Source organism: Oncorhynchus gorbuscha, linkage group LG19 (assembly GCF_021184085.1).
Source record: "Oncorhynchus gorbuscha isolate QuinsamMale2020 ecotype Even-year linkage group LG19, OgorEven_v1.0, whole genome shotgun sequence".
In the NCBI taxonomy this organism is placed as follows: Eukaryota; Metazoa; Chordata; class Actinopteri; order Salmoniformes; family Salmonidae; genus Oncorhynchus; species Oncorhynchus gorbuscha.
Window position 1 is genome coordinate 21,919,162 of NC_060191.1, and position 6,913 is coordinate 21,926,074.

The following is a 6,913-nucleotide window of genomic DNA, read 5'->3' on the forward strand; positions in this document are numbered from 1 at the left end:
GTTAACTGCCTGTTCAGGGGCAGAACGACAGATTTGTACCTTGTCAGCTCGGGATATGAACTTGCAACCTTTCGGTTACTAGTCCAATGCTCTAACCACTAGGCTACCCTGTTTCAAATGTTCCATAATAAATCACTTTTCTCTCGAACATTTCCTTCGAGTGTCATTCAAAAGCATTTTAAAGCATATAAATAGGCCTATGTGTCACGATCGTTGGAAGAATAAATGGACCAAGGCGCAGCGTGCGTAGAGTTCCACATGTTTATTTATCGAAACTCACCAAAACAATACAAAAAACAAACGAAAGTAATGGAGTGCTCACAGGCACGACACAAAAACAAGAGCCCACAAAAACCCAGTGGGAAAAGGCAGCCTAAATATGATCCCCAATCAGAGATAAAGATAGACAGCTGCCTCTGATTGGGAACCATACCAGGCCAACATAGAAATGAAAAAACTAGACCCACCCTAGTCACACCCTGACCTAACCAAAATAGAGAATCAAAAGGATCTCTAAGGTCAGGGCGTGACACTATGTCTGGATTTGATTCGAGCATTGATTAAAAGAATTCAAGCCTGATGCAATCTTAGCCTGATTAAATACATTTTATGAGCCCTAGATTATTTTTTTATTATTTATTTTACCTTTATTTAACTAGGCAAGTCAGTTAAGAACAAATTCTTATTTTCAATGACGACCTAGGAACCCCTGCCTGCCCCTGCCTGTTCAGGGGCAGAACGACAGATTTGTACCTTGTCAGCTCAGGGGTTTGAACTTGCAACCTTCCGGTTACTAGTCCAACACTCTAACCACTAGGCTACCCTGCCGCCCCATTTAATGAACCCAAGCCCAAAAAAGGAAAAATTATTGTTCTGTTATCCAATACATAAGCTATATGCATTACGCACGACAGAAACACATAAAAGCCTGTAGATATAGGCCTAGCTATGCTCTCTTGGGTAAATAAATTAAACAATCTCCAGTAGGCTAGACTTTTTGAGTGTGAACTGTACTGTATTGTATTATTTATTTTATTTTAATTTTATTTCACCTTTATTTAACCAGGTAGGCAAGTTGAGAACAAGTTCTCATTTACAATTGCGACCTGGCCAAGATAAAGCAAAGCAGTTCGACAGATACAACGACACAGAGTTACACATGGAGTAAAACAAACATACAGTCAATAATACAGTATAAACTAGTCTATATACGTTGTGAGCAAATGAGGTGAGATAAGGGAGGTAAAGGCAAAAAAAGGCCATGGTGGCAAAGTAAATACAATATAGCAAGTAAAACACTGGAATGGTAGATTTGCAGTGGAAGAATGTGCAAAGTAGAAATACAAATAATGGGGTGCAAAGGAGCAAAAATAAATAAATAAAAATAATTACAGTAGGGAAAGAGGTAGTTGTTTGGGCTAAATTATAGGTGGGCTATGTACAGGTGCAGTAATCTGTGAGCTGCTCTGACAGCTGGTGCTTAAAGCTAGTGAGGGAGATAAGTGTTTCCAGTTTCAGAGAGTTTTGTAGATTGTTCCAGTCATTGGCAGCAGAGAACTGGAAGGAGAGGCGGCCAAAGAAAGAATTGGTTTTGGGGGTGACCAGAGAGATATACCTGCTGGAGCGCGTGCTACAGGTGGGTGATGCTATGGTGACCAGCGAGCTGAAATAAGGGGGGACTTTACCTAGCAGGGTCTTGTAGATGACATGGAGCCAGTGGGTTTGGCGACGAGTATGAAGCGAGGGCCAGCCAACGAGAGCGTACAGGTCGCAATGGTGGGTAGTATATGGGGTTTTGGTGACAAAACGGATTGCACTGTGATAGACTGCATCCAATTTGGTGAGTAGGGTATTGGTATTGGTATTATATAGACTGGAAATACTACCTCGTTCAAAACATGATAAAGCAGGGAGAGAACATGTGATACTGTTGCAGCACATGCTGCCTACAATGTACAGACTAGCTAAATACATTTTCATTTGTCAGAATATGTCCCTTAATACAAACATTTCGAAAAAACTGTTTTTGATTAGAATATTTTAGAATAAGGCTGTAACGTAACAAAATGTGGGAAAAGTCAAGAGGTCTGTATATACAGTGCATTCGGAAAGTGTTCAGGATCCTTGACTTTTTTCCACATTTTGTTACAGCCTTATTATAAAGTGGATTAACTTCTTTGGGACTGGGGGGCAGAATTGAGTAGCTTGGATAAAAAGGTGCCCCAAGTAAACTGCCTACTACTCAGGCCCAAAGGCTTATATAGAAAACACTCTGAAGTTTCTAAAACTGTTTGAATGATGTCTGTGAGTATAACAGAACTCAAATGGCAGGCAAAAACCTGAGAAAAAATCCAATCAGGAAGTGGGAAATCTGAGGTTTGTAGTTTTTCAAGTCATTGCCTATCGAATATAAAGTGTCTATGGGGTCATATTGCACTTCCCAAGGCTTCCACTAGATGACAACAGTCTTTAGAACCTTGTTTGAGGCTTCTACTATTGAAGGAGGAGAGAATGACAGCTGTTTGAGCCAGAGGTCTGGCAGAGTTCCATGAGCTGATCACATGAGCGTCTTCCATTACATTTCTGAAGACAAGGGAATTCTCCGGTTGGAACATTATTGATGATTCATGTTAAAAACATCCTAAAGATTGATTCTATACATCATTTGACATGTTTCTACGAACTGTAATATAACTTTTTTGACATTTTGTCTGAACAAGTGATCGCGCATTATGCATTTGGATTACTGGGCTAAACGCGCAAACAAAAAGGAGGTATTTGGACATAAATGATGGACTTTACCGAACAAAACCAAATTTATTGTGGAACTGGGATTCCTGGGAGTGCATTCTGATCAAGATCATCAATGGTAAGTGAATATTTATAACTTTCACGTTCTGACCATTGTTCTTTTGTGTTTTCCTTGTTTTAGTGTTGGTCAGAACGTGAGCTGGGTGGGCATTCTATGTTGTGTGTCTAGTTTGTCCGTTTCTATGTATGGCCTGACATGGTTCTCAATCAGAGTGCGTGTCCAAAGCCCAGTACTCCCTGTTTCTCCTCCCCGCACTCGCCCTGAGGTGCGTATCCTCGGCCCAGTACCACCAGTGCCGGCACCACATACCAGGCCTACAGTGCGTCCCACCTGTCCAGAGCTGCTAGAGTCTCCCGCCTGTCGAGAGCTGCTAGAGTCTCCCGCCTGTCCAGAGCTGCTAGAGTCTCCCGCCTGTCCAGAGCTGCTAGAGCCACCAGTCTGCAAGGAGCCGCCAGAGCCGCCAGTCTGCAAGGAGCCGCCAGAGCCGCCAGTCTGCAAGGGGCCGCCAGAGCCGCCAGAGCCGCCAGTCTGCAAGGAGCTGCCAGAGCCGCCAGTCTGCAAGGAGCCGCCAGTCAGCCAGGATCTGCCAGAGCCGCCATTCAGCCAGGATCTGCCAGAGCCGCCATTCAGCCAGGATCTGCCAGAGCCGCCATTCAGCCAGGATCTGCCAGAGCCGCCATTCAGCCAGGATCTGCCAGAGCCGCCATTCAGCCAGGATCTGTCAGAGCCGCCATTCAGCCAGGAACTGCCAGAGCCGTCAATCAGCCAGGAGCTGCCAGAGCCATCAACCAGCCTGAGCTATCTCTCAGTCCTGAGCTACCTCTCAGTCCTGAGCTACCCCTCAGTCCTGAGCTACCCCTCGGTCCTGAGCTACCCCTCGGTCCTGAGCTACCCCTTGGTCATGAGCTACCCCTAGGTCATGAGCTACCTCTCGGTCATGAGCTGCCCTTCAGTCCGGAGCTATTCCTCAGTCCGGAGGAGTTTCCTCAGTCAGGAAGCACCCCTCAGTCCAGAGGCGCTCCTCAGTCCAGTGGGGCCCTTTGTTAGGGTTCCTAGGCCAAGGTCGACGGCGAGGGTCGCCACTCAAAGGACGCTAAAGAGGTGGACAAAGACAATTGTGGAGTGGGGTCCACGTCCAGCGCCAGAGCCGCCACCGTGGACAGATGCCCACCCAGACCCTACCTTATAGGTTTAGGTTGTGCGGTCGGAGTCCGCACCTTGGGGGCGGGGTACTGTCACGTTCTGACCATAGTTCTTTTGTGTTTTCCTTGTTTTTAGTGTTGGTCAGGATGTGAGCTGGGTGGGCATTCTATGTTGTGTGTCTAGTTTGTCCATTTCTATGTATGGCCTGACATGGTTCTCAATCAGAGAGAGGTGTCAGTCATTGTCTCTGATTGGGAACCATACTTGTTTTGTGTTGGTGTTTGTGGGTGGTTGTTTCCTGTCTTTGTGTTCTCTGCACCAGATAGGACTGTTTCGGTTTTGCCACGTTTGTTGTTTTGTAATTGTGTTCATGTTTAGTTTCTCTTATTAAAAACCATGAACTCTAACCACGATGCATTTTGGTCCTCCTCTCCTTCGACGGAAGAAAGCCGTTACAATAACGCTATTTCTGACTTTTCTGACACCTCTCCTTCTTTGGAAAATGGCTGGATGTTTTTCTGTGACTAGAGCTGACCTAACATAATCGCAAGGTGTGCTTTCGCTGTAAAGCCATTTTGAAATATGACACAGCGGTTGCATGAAGGAGAAGTTTATCTATATTTGCATGTATAACACTTGTATCTTTTATCAATGTTTATTATGAGTATTTCTGTCATTTGATGTGGCGCTCTGCACTTTCACCGGATGTTTGTTTGAGACAATGTTTTTCTGATCATAACACACCAATATCAAATGAGGTTTTTGGACATAAAGATGAACTTTATCGAACAAAACACACATTTATTGTGTAACATGAAGTCCTGTGAGTGCCATCTGATGAAGATCCTCAAAGGTTAGTGATTAATTTAATCGCTATTTCTGTTTTTTGTGAGCCCTCGCCTTGGCTGGAAAATGGCTGTATGGTTTTCTGTGACTAGGTGCTGACCTAACATACTCGTTTGGTGTGCTTTCGCCATAAAGCCTATTTGAAATCGGACACTGTGGCTGGATTTACAAGAAGTTTATCTTAAAATGGTGTAAAATACGCTACCGTCCCACATATCCCAGAGAAGTTAACTAGTTTCCCCCCCATAAATCTACACACAATACCACATAATGATTAAGCAAAATTGGGTTTTTAGACATTTTTAGCATCCATGGAATCAAAGAAAACCCTTAGTGCATGCCTCCTAATGAATAATAAATTACCACTTCCGGCTGCGAATTAATCAGGAGGCGAAGAACAACAACACTCCTACTGTATCAGCAGAAATTAAAGTCATTTTGTTCCCGAGTTCCATAGTTCACCTAGCCACCGGTGGCGCTGGAGTGCATGTAAAAGGTTTTGAACATTAGTTTTCACATTTGAGCAGGATCTCTTGTTGCATAAACCCACAACATATTATCTTTGATAGAACACGGCCAACACGTGTTTGAATCCTTGTTTAGTTTGCAGTCTGGAGAAATACATTTTCAAGGGAATATAAGGTATACCTGAAGAGCCAAGATGGTTAACCCTTCAACAAAACCAACCATAAACGTTTTGCCAAATGGTTCATACCGCTCACATCCCATCAGGGTGAAAACAGCTTAATTGAGAAAGACAGGCAGCCAGCTCCAATCCCCGTCCCTGTCCCAGTGCTCCAGTCCTGCTGTATTCTGCTTCATTAATTAGAGCTCCATAAAGAGATTGAGAGCAACGTCATCACAGTAATCCCATAGCACTTTTATTTCATCCGTGACACCATGTGCATCAGCAAGACTGCAGCAAGACTGGTGTCTCCCAAACAGCACATAGAGAGACAGGGTTCCCGCATTAAATACCAGGACAGAGGTACTGTATTAATAACACATTCGTGATTTAAATACAGCATGCCGAATAGGAAATGGCTCCCCGCTGGGTCGTTCAAATAAACTCACTGCTCACAACCACATAGCCTACCCATTCACTCACATTCATAAATACATATACGAGCCAACCCCCGAGTATCATACATGGCAACCTCAGTCTTCCTGTAGGTGCGTATTCACTGTGGGATGACCATGAGTCATGAAGCAAGGGACGAAGACAGCAGTGCCAAACTCAAACAGGGCTGCCAACCTACGAGGCCCCACAACCAGGGCTCAAGTGTCTGATTCTTGGGAGAAAATGACTTCTTTCCATAAGCATTGTCAAGCAGTCTTTGTACAGCACATACTGAAAAAAATCTCCCCAATCAATCTCTAGAACTACTTGGTCTATATTTCAGATATGTCCTTTGTGGCCACATGCTTATAATGTACAGTTGTCCTCTATATGAGTACATATTGAACTACTGGAACACTACACCGTAACAAACACACACAATTGAAGTGGGTGAAATGGTTAAGTCTAGCTCTAGGAGTCTATTTGACATGTTCAATAACCCAAATAAATACATTTTGAGTCTAACTGATCCACGCTACATAACAATTCCTCCTCAAACGGGTGAAATACCATATTGCTCAGCTGCAATTTTTAAAACATTTTCTGATCTCTTGTCTGCAATGTTGTGGGAATTGATTAAATGCTGTGAAATATTCCCTATACATCTCCGCTGGATCGAGCTGTCAGAGACCGTGTGGTGAAATGAACCACTGCACCACGACATTCGCCAGGGACCAGTTTCACACTCAAGTCTACACATCAAGGTTAATAGAAACCACAAATCCCTCCAAATGGATCCAGATGATTAATATCAACACCATGCCACCAGAGAGAGAGAGAGAGAGAGAGATGGAAATACACCTCTCACTCTCCATGCTAGCCAACCAACATTAAACCTGGGTTGAAATACTATTTGAAATCTTTCACCTTTTGCTTTAGCCTGCCAGGTGTGCCTTTTAAATTCCTTAAAATAGTATTTGAACCCAGGTCTGACATTAGCTTACCAGGTGGTACAGTGAGCGGAAATCTGATTAGGGTTGGAGACAATTACA